Genomic DNA, 14584 nt, shown 5'->3' on the forward strand with positions numbered 1-14584 from the left:
AATAACCGCCGTGTTAGCGCACAGATGTTTGCCAGCACTATGAGCAAACAAATTCAGATCTTTCATTTTCTTTGTGCCTGGTGTCGGCCAACTGCTGGTGATAAAGCAGAGGAATACAGAGGGATAATTACCAACAGGCAGCCAGGTGCGATGCACACAGCAGGTTGTCTAAAGTTGACAATACTTCCAGGGCAGGGCTGGTGCCTGTAAAGTCAAAGTGCTTTTGATTGGCTTAATTAACCTTTTGTCATACATAGGCTTCATTTATACATGCCCCTCCAATTAGACTCTGTAATGTATGAGGGATGAAAATCATTCAGGGTTCCAGAGGAGTAAGAGGAAGCATAAAGAGCCAGAGATGGTCGAAGTTGGCTACCATCGCTGACCTTAAAACAGAGCAAGGATGGCTCTCAGTGCTGATCGAAGAGGAAACTGAGTAGCAGGTCATACAGAAAGCAACACAGATTTGTATGAACGAGGTAGTACAAAATGAAATTAATGGTTTGTGAGAAAAACCATTAGAAACATGAAATAGTTAGCTACAATTTATATTTCATGTAAACAGTCCGTTTATATTTAATGGTTTATATAAACTTAACACAAAAGGTGAGGAAATTTGTGTTTGGTTGATCATTTCTTTGATGAAACAATGCTTCTAAGCAATACATTTTATACCGTTGGACAGCCTATTTTTTTACCTTTCAAAAGGTGCTTCATTTGTGAGGAACATGTATTTGTGGGAGGAGCAGCAGAGCTGAGTATGTGGGTTGCACCCATGAAAAATGTGACCAATCTCCTCTCCTATTAACAAAAAGACTGGAAGGAGGCGGAACAGCTAGCAGTTTACGAAATACGCCCATTAGCTCCATTGAAGGGGTCTTTTACGAAGAGCGAAGCAGGCAGGACCCAAATGCAGGGAAGACACAAAGGTTAAACTGAAAATACCTTTATTTCAAGGCCTTTAGACTAAAGAAACGGATCGGAACTAACTCTCTTCCTGGATAACACATCCAAAATCAACGGAGGATCTGACAACAAGTGAGGGACAAACAGAACTTAAATACAAGAACAGTGATCACAAAGACAAGACACAGGTGGGGAGGGAGGAAAAACAGAGGAGCACCAGGTGAACACAATCCGGTAATCAAACAAGAGGGGAACACAGAAAATAGTACCGGAAATAAGTAGGGGAGTGCACACTTTTCAAAATAAATCCCAGACAAACAGACAAATCGTGACAGGGACAGAAAAATAATGGTGCATTTTTACTGTTGTTGGAGATGCAGTAAATGTACATAGTTACTTACCACCACAGCACATCAGTATATTTCCACACTTTTATGTAAAAGAGTAGACAGAACAACTTGATGTTTTAAAATGAACACTTTTACTTAAGACAATAAAGGAAACAAAGAAACAAGGTAAACAACAATACAATAAAATCTGTAAGATCTGGACTTGAAGCTGCTTTTAGCAGACGGACCAGTCTAACAGTTCATTCAGAACTGACTCCAGGACGCCATGAGTCTTGAAGGCTTGACTGCAGGGTCTCTTTGACCTCAGCTGCTTTTCCTTCAGATAAAGGAAGAAAAAGGTTTACTATGTGTGAATATGACACACAAATGTTCAATCCACACAAACATCAAAACAAAACAATTATTTGTAATTATAATTGTTGCAGCAAAAAAAGCAATAATTAGAAAATGGTTCAAAGCGAACATCCCTTCACTTGACAACTGGGACGATACAAGTCATGAAATATATGTTATGGAAACGGAGTATCGGATTACATGTCACAACATTATTTAATCAGCATTGAAAAAAACTACTTTATTCGATTACAATTACATAAATAATGTAATCAGATTACTGTTAAATAAATAAAAAGTAGATTATAAAGTTACATACATTTTGAAATAAAGATTGATATATTATAGGTCAACTAACTGAATACAGTTATGTGAAATCTGTTGACACAATACATTTAATTAAAGTCAACATTTCAGTTCTTTCAGTGTAACAGATTACATTTGAAAAAGTAATCCCCCCAACCCTGATGATACATACCATCAGACTTTGGGTTTGGTTTGGCAGCAAAGAGGAGATAGATGGATTCATCAATGACAATCCTACTGTGCATTTCTTTCTCAGCAACCCAGTTATTGTGGAGAGTTTTCTTCTTTCTCTCAGGTGACTTCAGGTCAGGGGTTTTCTCTTGCTCTTCATTCAGAGAGATGAAATTCTGAGTTGGGCTTTTGACTCCATTCAGCATCACCTGTTGCCACTGAAGCCTCTCTTGCTTCAATTGGTTCTGCTGTCTCTTCTCTGGGGTCTCCTGCCTCCTCCTGTCTGTCTCCATGTTTACTTTCGTGAGACTTTCTGTCACTTTTTGAGCCTCTTCTCTGTCCCTCTTCCTTTTTGCCAGGGTCTCCAGAGCAGCTATTTGTCTGCGCTCCATCTCCACTGCTTTGAGCTCGACATACATTTTTCTTCTGACCTCCACCTTTCTCTCCTCCAGGGTAAGTTTAGACAAATTATGGACAAGCTCCATCTCAGCAATGAGGTGTTGTCTAGAAGACATGTTAGTGTTCATAATTTGAACTTTTTCGCTCTGTAGGTTTTCTGATGCTTTCTCTCCAGCAGGTTTGTGTGCAATGGCCAGCAGACAGGCCGCAGTTGGTATGGAGATCCAGCAGAGTTCCATGTTCATATGTACCGTGAACATTCTGTGTTCTGATTCTGAGTTCTCGAGTTCAAATATATTGCCAGGAAACTCAGCTTCAGACAGTCCGCATGAAATGACATGTTGGTGAATTCTTGAATTTACCTCACGCTGGTGGTGACCTTTTGGGGTTTTAGTTAAATACATTGAAGAATTTCCAATGGATCAATGAAATTTAGTATGAATATCCACCTCCAGACACCTTAACCTGAGAAGACACTGTTTGTTGTTGGAGATGCCATAATATGATGTGGCCTGCTGCTGACATGGCCTGGAAACACACAGGACTAAAACAATAGGTGTTTAATTGCGCCCAGATGCTGTGACTGAAGGCCAAAACTGTGAATGTCAAGCCATGAAAGCGTCCAAAACAAAGTTGCACTGGTAAGAGCTGCAGTGAGAACCAGGCACCTGTCAAACTACAATTGGGCACATTTCAGTCATTTGTATTTAACTCATGGACCTCCCTAGACCCCACTTAAAACATGTTCACATAGATGGGACACTTATTACATTGCACAATTTGTTAAATGGAATCCAATGGAAACCAAATGTCAATATGTTTTTATTTGGGTAGTAGAACCAATCAACAGCATAGAATAACTCCCAGTTGTTATTGGTTTTAGTGAGATTTGAACTACAGTAGAGTTATCACTACGGGCAGCAACACTGTAAATATTGACAATTCAAATAGCAAAATGCCCCCCCAAAATTGTAGTGGCCTGGCTTGGTGTATAATTCCCAACCTGACGTATTGTCCCAGTCTGACTGTGTGTGTGTGTGTGTGTGTGTGTGTGTGTGTGTGTGTGTGTGTGTGTGTGTGTGTGTGTGTGTGTGTGTGTGTGTGTGTGTGTGTGTGTGTGTGTGTGTGTGTGTTTTTCTAACAAAAAAAAAGGGCACATAAATGAAGGGCTCTCACTGACTGAGAGTGCACTGTATGTGTGCCAAGAAGGAGCTTCTGTAACTTCCCTTGAAATATTTTTATGTCAGTGTCTCAGACAGTGTATATTGAATTCAGGATGGTGATGTGGAGTAAGAAAGTTGGAGATAAAAAATGTTTTAAGAGGAAAATACTTTTTGCTTACACACCGCAGGCTGGTATCTGTTCAGTCTGGTCACGTAACCAACCTGTCTGCAGGTTCATGAATCCAGAAGACTTCTAGTTGTTTTTCTTGATTTGGTTCAAAATGAATTAATTACACATTATCTCTAGGTTCATAAATATTTTGTGATTTGATTTCATCTTCTCAAAGCAGCACACTTTAAATTAATAGTTCAACATTTTGATGAAACAAACTTATTCGTCTTTAGGCGAGAAGCTTGATGCCACTCTCATGTCTGTATGATAAATATGAAGCTACTTTCAGAAGATGGTTAGCTTAGCAAAAAGATTGGAAATATTATGAAAACTTGATGTTCTCTATTGGCCCCAAGGAGTTATAAACACACAAATAGACCACTGCTGGAGTGGTGAAACATTCTCCAGACATAAAAGACATATCATGTAGCTAACATATTATGCTGTTTGGGTTTTCTCTTTCCTTAAGCATGTTATATAGGTTTTTGTACGTGTAAAAATAACCACACCATGCAAATATGAACCTGAAAATTAGCAGGGCCTCTTTAAAATTCAAGAATCAATGTGTCCATATCTATGTTTGTACAGATTAAGAAAAACAAAAATGAATGCGGTAATTGCGCAGCTTTAGGTGTACATCTGTGTTGGTCTCAAGACTCAAGGTGTGACAGAGAGTTTGTCATAATGGGATTTGATTATTAAATATAAAGCAAAATGGAACGGGCTTCAAGATGACTCTGCATTTGTCATTCTTATAAAAGTTGGTTTAATACAATAAATCTTACAGTAGATATTATGGATACATGGTACGTATTCTTCAATGATTTGACATTAAATCAGCAGACAGTTATCTGTATTGATGACGTACAGCTCCTGTCTGGGTTATTTATACGTGTACGATGACATCTGTACTTTAACACCATGTCAAAGAGGATAACACCTTATACAGACTCTCATAGCTGACTGTTTGATGGGCTTTGGGGATTTTTAGCAACAGAATTGCGAATATAAGACGTTCTCTTCCTTAAGATAATAATGGCAGAGCTGTATCATCCATTCTCGTGTTACAAAAGTAATCACAGCTAATCACGCTCAGAGCTCAGAATCAGCGTATACTTTGCATCACAATCACAGGCAATCATGAGAGAGCCTTCACAGCGCTGAGTTAAACTCAGACCGGCTGCAAAAAATAATAACATGTATGCATCTTTAAAAAAAAGGAAGAAGCTTTAACATTATTAATCCATTTCAATATACTTTATTTATCTCTCGAGTGGCAATACAAGGCTTTTTAAATCAAGTATCACAGCTTAGCACCATCAGAGATATTACAAAACAAAAACGAGATTTCCTGTCATCATAATGATTGTTTGCCTCTTCTGCCCTCTTTCTCTTTGTCTGTTCTTTACTGCTTTCCGAGGCACTCATGTGAACATGAATCTGTTCTATATGCCATTTACAGCAGGCTCTCTCAGTCCATTTTCCACTTGTGCTCATCCCGGTCTTTCTCTCACACTCAGCCTCTTTGCTCTCTTTTTTTTTTCCTGCGACAGAAAATTATAGCTCTAGTATTAACCATCCCCTCTACCATCTTGTTCTCTACCTCTCTGTCCTCCACATTCTGTCTTTCTGTCTCTCCCGCTGCAGCTTAGAGGAGTGAGATTGTGTACAGTTAATTTACTCAACAAAAGCAAGATATTGCACAAACTTCATGAACACAACCATTTAAACAAACGTATTTCTCTATACAATCATACTTAAAATTGCAAAGAATTAGCTATTATCTTAAAAACAATGTTGTTTCCTAACAACACATTTACTGCTGAGTTTTAGAAATATCAACATCTTTTCAATTGTTCACATTCATGTCCCCCAGAAGATGATTTTTATAAACCTTGTTTACCCCTGGGATTTCGTCTAGTGCCACCAGTTGTTTTTTAATGATAACTCTCAACTGTAGTAAGCGTTGCCATGACATTCAGTATTCACCCTGAGAATGAATTGTACTCTTGTGGTTCCTTGAATTTTTCTCTAGGGCCAACATCAGGTCAAAATAGATTTCTTGTTATCAGTTGTACTTTTTAATAAGTGCTAATTATTTTTATACACTAGGGACAATTTTGAGATGGGATCACACCAGCTGCGACTTCCCATTAAGCCAAGGGCTTAAATGGCCTCATCCCTACTTCCTGCCCATCTTCATCCAAAGCCCATCTTTGAGTTTAATTTATGGACTATTTTGAATTCAACTGTACACCTGTAAAGTTGTGTGATGCCAAAGTGGACTAGGCAGGATCTTGCTTGGATCATGGCCATTTTTTATATAATCCTTAATTTTCTGGTCATTTTGTTGTTGTTTTAAGTTCACTTTGAAAGGGCTGTATGCTTGCAACAAGTGGAAGCTGCCTGTTGCTGGAATTTTGTAGGAGAAAGCATGAAAATGTAGATCTCTTGTAAGGTATAATAAGAACTGTTTTGTGAGGAAACGTAAGAAAGCTACTGTTCCAACACTAACCCATGAACACACACACAAGTTTCTGCCTCCCATGTCAGCCATGCTCCGTCACTCAGTACCTGCCACCTGGGAGAAATAAATCTCCCACTGCTTCACATTACCTCCCCCTTTCCCCTCCAGCTGTCCTCTCATTACTGTCCTTTCACTTCATGGCTTAATACTTTGGGTCTTTACCGAGCGCTGCTGTCCTCCCTCATCGCTCCGACTATTTTCAGAGAATTAAAATCCATTTTCCCTCTTTCCAATCTTGTCTCATTACATCTTATTCCTCATGTCCCGTGGCTGCAGGATGAAAAGAGGAACCAACGCAGGCTTTTCATGAACACTAATTCCATCCTCTACAGGAGATGTGCCGCCTCCAGGAGGTGATTGCTCTGCACCCCATGGGGTCAGAACACAAATGATCTCTGTACGGTCAGTGTGATAGAAAAAGGACAGACTTGTGATGTGGACTGGAAATGCTCTGTTCTCCTTTGCACCTTTCTCCCTTTAGTACTTGATGAAACAACCCGTCAAGATTAATCAAATCCTTTTTGTCCAATCCCTCAACTATCTAAAAATGTATTTGTTATGGAATTGGTCAAATATTTAAAAAATAAGACAAAACAAATAATGTGCTGCAGTCTGTGTGTTTAAGTGTTAAATGAAACAAGGATAAATGATGGTATTGTTTTTGTTTTGAGTTAAGTGTATTAATTAAGATAGCTAATCCAATTACACTGAATACATCTAGATGAATGTATGTACTGAGAATGAGATTCTGTGTTATTAATGTGACCATAATAATATCAAACAAGTGTCACTGTACAGAGACCCAATTCGACACAGAAGATTAAGGTTAATGTAATGATTTTCATCTAATAAGGATAACATGTTGAAACTTAAACAAGATAATAAGGATCCAAAGGTAATCATTTTGTATGCAATCACTAACATAGGTTGCTGCATAGAGCATTCATTTGGTGTCTTGTCTGAATGTGATTACGAATAATATACCCCTCAGAGAAGACTCTCATTATCTCACAATGCAATATGAAGAGTAGTGTGCCATTTAGGGTCAGTAATCCACAGTGGGATGTGATTCATAGCCAGATCTCTGTTCAAAGTTGCAGCTTGCCATCAAATATTCTATACAGTGCACTATATATAGGTTTCCCTTCAATGGTGAAACGGTGAACTTGCCCCTTTGTGCTTTTAAGTATAATTACGAGTTTCTCTGATTATCAGAATCAGAACACCTTTAATTGTCCCACAGAGGGGACATTTTCATTTGTACTGCAGAAAGAGCCAAAGACAGCGTAATATTACACCCAAGATACTAAAAAATATACAACAATCACACAATTAAAAGAATACACAAATATAGACCTCAGAAACCATTCTGAGTATAGCAGCCAGATATATATTGCACAGTTATTAACACAACAGGGGAGTGTTATAGTCAGTGTTGTAATATGTAATATCAGTGGGGGTCTACTGCCATTATAGTGTGGCAGTAGTGTGTTGGAGTGGTGTCCTTGTTTCTTCCAATGATTAGACGAGTTTCTGACGACATGCTAAGGAGATGAGATGCAATTATGTAACGACTGAAGATGAATCATTTTAACAGATAATGTATTAATAAATAAATAAATCTCTGTAATGTAAAGTTTGCTAATAAAAGAATATTCCTTCTTAGTGTCACATTAGATGAGAACATTGACTCTTTGTGTAGAACACTAATACCAACATGTATTAAACTTAAGTCCTTATAGGTATGAACCTGCCTTAACTCACCTTAAAATCCATATAAAGTAGTACAAATATTACATTATTGGTAAAAGTGTCATTACATTGTTGGTCAGTTCATTACAGTTTTGAGTTATGATGAGGTTAAGTGCACATTTTATAACAATTTCATGCAATTGTTGGAGCCGCCCGGGTGTAATTCAGCTGAAGCTCTGTGATGAGATTAGAGATCCCTTCAGGGTGATCCCATTAATGATGAAGAGTGTCCGTGATTCAGATAAGTATCAACACTGTGAACACCTTAAGAGGTTTGCTGTGTAGTTTAATATCTATATAACATTAGAGGTATTAACATCTGACTGTTACAAATACCTGAGGCTTTGTTATTCAGGAACGCAGCTGAAGTTCATCTACATTTTTCACTAATTCACTCATATGATTTTTCATTTTATTCAGAGATGATACACTGGTGCGACTCTTTCATCTCTGGTTGAGCTTTGGCCCTTTTGGGTAACTGAAGACTTTTTCACTCAGATTTGCAGGAAGTGGCATGATTGACAGCGGATGATAATGTGGAGGCTCAGAGGACCGGGACATGCCTGCAAACTTCGCTGCACCGATAAGATAAGATAAGATAAGATAAGATGTATCTTTATTAATCCCCCTGGGGAAATTCAGGAGTTTAAGAAGCAACAGAGTGAGAATGAAAAACAGGACAGTACGGATTCAATTAAAAATATATACGTCAGTAACTGTTATACAAACTGTTACAATAGAAAATGAATTAAATGAACATGTATACATTTTTGAGTCCGGATTATAAAATATATTTACATTTATGTGTGCAGATACTTGTGTAAACAGTGCAGGTTTCATGTGCAGTTACTGTAAAGTGAGTTATATTGTTAACCCCTTTTTGTGCCGCCTGATGGCTACAGGCCCCGGTGAGTTTCCAGGCGCTTTGTGCTGTGCCGAGGTGGGATGAGTCTGTGGTCGAACGTACTCCTCATCTTCATTAGCTCTGCATGGAGGGGGTGGGAGGGGTTCTCCAGGATACTGTCCAGCTTCCTCCTGTCCTCTCCTCGGCCACCTCCTCCAGATTGTTGAGTTTAACGCCACTACAGAGCTGACCTTCCTAGCGAACTTGTTCAGCATCCCTTTTGTGGTGTTTCCACCCCAGTACACTGGCCAGTGCACGGGCCATCACAGACTGGTAAAACATCTGCAGCAGCTTTGAATGACCTGAGCCTCCTCATGAATAATAATAGTGATAGTGATTGGGGTTATAGCCTCTTCCTGCTCCGCCTAAATTCCACCACCAGCTCCTTAGTCTTGCTGATGTTGAGCTTGAGGTGATTGTTTTCACACCAGCCTACAAAGTTCTCCAACAGGGCCCTGTACTCCTCCCCATTGTCATCTGTGATGCAGATGACAAGCTTCTGTAGGTGGCATGAGCCGGAGTTGAAGCGTAAGTCAGTGGTCTATAGGAATGGTGATAGCACAGTTCCTTGGGGGGCACCAGTGTTGCTCATCAGCACATCAGACACGCTGCCCTGCAGTCTGACATACTGAGGTCTGCTGGTGAGGTACCCTACAATCCAGGCTACCAAACTGTGATCCACCTGCATCAGTGACAGCTTCTCAGTAGACAGGTGTGGCTGGATGATGTTGAAGGTGCTGGAGAAGTCGTAGAATAGGATTCTTAGTGAGATGTGTGGTTTCTCCAGGTGTGTGTAGGCTCCGTGGAGCATGTAGATGATGGCATCCTCTATACCAGGGGTGTCCAAACTTTTTTCACAGAGGGCCACATACAGAAAAATATACGGAGAGCTGGGCCACTTATAGATGTGAATATTGCCTCATAAGTTAAGTTATAAGTTAGCAAAACAAATCAAATGTAGGTGAATAATGCACAATACTCTCAAATGGTTTAAGGAAAAAACAGCCTACATCCCATCTCTCTTCAGGGTTTCATTAATTTTGTTGGCAGCTCATTCCTTAAAACAGAAGCCTCAGATTGCTTATAATAAGAGTAAATATGAAGGTTAAATTTCAAGCTTGTTATAGAAATAAGTTATTAGGCTTTTTTTTCATCAACTGAGATTTGTTAGAACATTTTTTAAATTCTAAATGACTGAATTTATTTGAAAAATGGGCTCATTGATATATTTTAACACATATATTTGAGAAGTACAATATATGACAAGCAAAAGTTTAATTTGTGGGCCATATTCCATTATACTTTTAGAATTTGCTGAGGGCCGATTTAAAATGGCCTGCAGGCCGCATTTGGCTCCCAGGCCGTAGTTTGGACACCCCTGCTCTATACCGATGTTGAGTCCAGGGTCCAGTCAGACACAAGGGGTTTGAGATGCTGCAGGATCAGTCTCTCAAAGATCTTCATAACGTGAGAAGTTAGAGCTACAGGCCTGAGTGCTGGACCATGCTTTTTTTGTGCACCGGGACAAGGCAGGAGGTCTTTCAGATCTCAGGCACCTTCATCAGCTTCAAAGAGAGACTGAGAGGTGCAGAAAAGCTCCTGTTAGCTGTCTGACATGCACCTTTCTCACAGAACAGATCTGCTGCTGTGAGATTAGGTGGGATCGCGTCATGTTCCTGTCCGTCTGTGGTCAGAGTTGCAGGGGAAGGCTAATAACGCATAATGGATACAACAACAGGAATGTACTTAACTGATGACATGTAGTTAACTCAATATCAGTTCAGTCAGACAACTCACGTGTTTCATTAATATGTTTATTATAAACAGTATATAGCTTGAGTTTGGCATCTAGGCTCGGGCCTCATCACTCCACATATTAACATAGAACATTGAGTGATGATTAGATAACTATCCCCCGAGCCTACAGATGGAAGCTGGGGAGGAAGCTGGGATGGTGGTGGGGCCGGCGAGCATCGCCAACGTGAACGCAGCAGCAGCAGCTGCGAGGTGAACACATTAGCAGGGTGGAAACAGCAGTAGTAGCAGCAGCAGCAGCAGCAGCATTAGCGAGGCAGAGGTAGGCAGATCCAACAGCTTAAATAGAGCGCCAGATTAGGAGACTATGTTTGGTTGGTTGCAAGTGTCACGAGGGGCGTTATGTGCGAATATATCATTAGTGCTCGAGTTGACTGCCTGAACTAGCTCGCATGTGTTGAAATCAGAAAAATATATATATTCTGCAATCTTCTGCAGGTTATGGATCAAATATTCTTTGGCCAGTGTTGTTGTTGGAACAAACACACAGTCATTATATTGATGATAACATCGTTCCAAAGGTTTTTGGAATATATTACTTTACACTTTGGTGCAAACATCCATGTGTTCTTCTTTATTCAGTTACTAACTTCAACTTGGACTCCAATGGGTCAAGACTACTAATATCCTCCACAAGACCAAGACAAAGAGCTGTTAGTGTGCAGTAAAGGTCTTCATACATTTTCCTTAAACCCCAGCATTAGTCAATCAATCATCGTGAGAGGCTGGCTCTGTGAACACAAGGTACTGTATCAACTGAAGGGAACATGGATGACAAGCTTTTTTTTATAGACTTTATTCTCTCTTATTGGGAATATTACAGCTGGATGTTATGAGAGCACTGTTAAGAAAGGAATGGTAAGTAAATTAATCTGAAACCTCAAAACTATAAAATGTGAGAGGGTGATTTTAATTGTATTTATAAAAGTCACTGCGTAATTATGTGTTAGCTGGGACTGTAATGTCTAAGTAATCAGGTTACTGACTGTGTGATTCATTTAAGACCACAAAGACTCTAGAAACAGGCCCTGATCAGATTTGATGTTAACTCCCACAGACACAGAAAAAAAGTGCTGTAAAAAAGAAATAATGATAAGCCATCTGCACCCTCCTCAGTGTGTCTCAGTGACTGAACATACAGTATGTTATCATAAGTGTGTGTGTGTGTGTGTGTGTGTGTGTGTGTGTGTGTGTGTGTGTGTGTGTGTGTGTGTGTGTGTGTGTGTGTGTGTGTGTGTGTGTGTGTGTGTGTGTGTGTGTGTGTGTGTGCATGCATGTGTGTGTGTGTGTGTGTGTGTGTTTTGTGTGTGTGTCCATGGAGAGAGAGGGGGATGAGCTTGGAAAATAAGGCACCATCAGTGCACACAAACTCAACCATAAATCAACATAGAAACAAACACAAACAAAGCAGTGAAAGAAAAAATCAGGTTTCTGTTTACTCCAGAAATGTGGTTCTGTGTCTAAAATCAAAACTAAGAGAAAATCACTCACTCCTAAGAAGACACCGTTTATAAAGCGTTATTAGGGTGTGATTAATGGCATCATTATAAAGTCGTTTACTGATTTATGGATCAGTTGTAACTAAATTATTATTAATACAAATCTGCAGTTGCCAGGTTCTGAAAAATCCCCAGGACCTTTGTTTTACCACAGAACAACACTTGTCTTTTTAATTATCGTGGAAAAACCCCCACCTGGTTCCCTGACTCGACACTCACATCAATTTTCAATTTAATTCAACATGAAATAAGAAGTAATGACTATAGAGTGCAACAAGAGTGACATATTTAAGGTCAACACAGAAGTTAGCATTGCCCTGGTTTTCAGAGAAAAAGCAAACAGGACTTTTCTTTTGGGTTTTGGATTATTCCTGCAAATAAAGGTCCATGGAAATCAAACACGATCAACCACTTTTATGATGTTTCAATATTTTTTGCCAGAAATCAAATGCAAACATTAGGCTACACTATAAACAAACCACAATCCACTTATGCAGGCCAAAACATACTTGCTGGTTTTGCTGAAGTGTTTGCGTTGTGTTTGAATGTGACCTTAAGACACAGGTGACAAGAGGCCGTTGAGCTGTACCGCCAGCTGGTTAAATTTAGCAGGCAAATCAGTCCTGACTCCACACTGAAGGCAGCCCAGCTCTCAGTCTTGCAGAGGGTTGAGAGTGTGACGTGCTGGGGGGTCACGTAAGAAGAATTGCTGTGCAGCAGCTGTAAGTACTCCTGGTGGAGACGTTAACGATGGAGCAGAAAAACAATGATTGCCAGAGTAGTGTGTCAATGATTGAAACATGTGGCATCAATGTACCATCCCCAAATTATAGCAGATATATAGATAGAAAAGCTCCTGTAAGAACTGTAAGAGTGAAAATGTATTTGATGCTGGAAAATGTGAAACCTCTCTACTTCACATTGTCTACATAAGCTAGTACAGTATGTGTTCAGTCATGACATTAATAGTATTTTAGACTTCATTGAGCTACACCTCCTGACTCTCTCCAAATCATATTTCTGTTGGAAGTTACATGACAGAATAATAAATAGATCAGATTGAGCAAAAGGTAAACAAATATTGTTTTCTCTGCATGGTCCTTTCCATTTCCATGTTGTCAGACACTTATAATGTCTATCTGATCCTGTAAGTGGCTGCAAAAAGCATTTTCACTTGACATACATTGAGAGTGTCGTATGGCCTGAGCCTTTACTTTAAACTGGACCAATTTTAAAACATGGTTGTCTCCATCAGTCAGTTAGACATAAAAAATGTGTAGGTTGGAAAGTACACACACCACCTTCTAAATACAAAGTTAAAGACAAATGCTCACTGTGCATCTTACTCGAACACAGTGATGGTTTATACTCTCATGAAGTTACTTGAAGGCAAATCTATTCTTGTTTGGCTGGTTTTTCCAGTTTGCCATATTTGCCAAACACAGATATAAGCCTCAGAGACAACTCTTGTATCTCTTATAATAAATAAATAATTCCCACAAATAAACCGTCTCCCTCAGTGCCACTTCGCTCTCGATGTCCAGCAATGAGACCACAGCCAGACTCCACAGTTTGCCTCCAGGGGCAGATGAAAGAGCAATACTGATGAGGAGGAAGCAGCTGATGGAGACAATGCTGACAATTGAGAAATTGCTGGATGTTGAGAGGAGTGAAGGTCAGACGAGATGAAAGATGTGAAACTGAGTTAAAAATTCACGAAAACACAGCGTGAGGCGGTTATCATCATCCTGTAAAATGTTAGGCAGTACAGGGCCTGGAAACATCTGGAGAAAATACAAAGATTTGCTACATGTTCGGCCCGCACAACATTACCTGAACAACACCATCTTTAGAAAAAGAAAAAGTCATCAAAAATCACGACACAAGGTTTTCAACACCGGTTATTTAAAATGCTTTGCTTTCTCTGACCAACATTCAGAACCAAAAGATATGCAATAAGTGATGATAAAAGACAAATAAACTACCAAATATTAACATTTTAGAAGCTGAAACCAAATAAAATGTGTCCCTTTGTGACACTAACCTTAAAGCTGTTGACAAGATTGGTTTATTCAAACCACTGAGGATGTTGTACAATACTAATTGACAAATTCTTATATGGAAACCAGAAAGTAAACACTGGAGCTTTTTGCTTCATGTGGTTGGATAAGTGTAAGTTTTATCCTTTAAACTTATGATACTACACTGCTGTAAAAGACTTTAGGTCTCAGGCAAAAATTTCAAATCAACATTTAAGTTCCTCAGTTCTCTATGTTTCTTCCTCTGG

The sequence above is a fragment of the Eleginops maclovinus genome, chromosome 20 (genome assembly GCF_036324505.1).
Source record: "Eleginops maclovinus isolate JMC-PN-2008 ecotype Puerto Natales chromosome 20, JC_Emac_rtc_rv5, whole genome shotgun sequence".
NCBI lineage: Eukaryota > Metazoa > Chordata > Actinopteri > Perciformes > Eleginopidae > Eleginops > Eleginops maclovinus.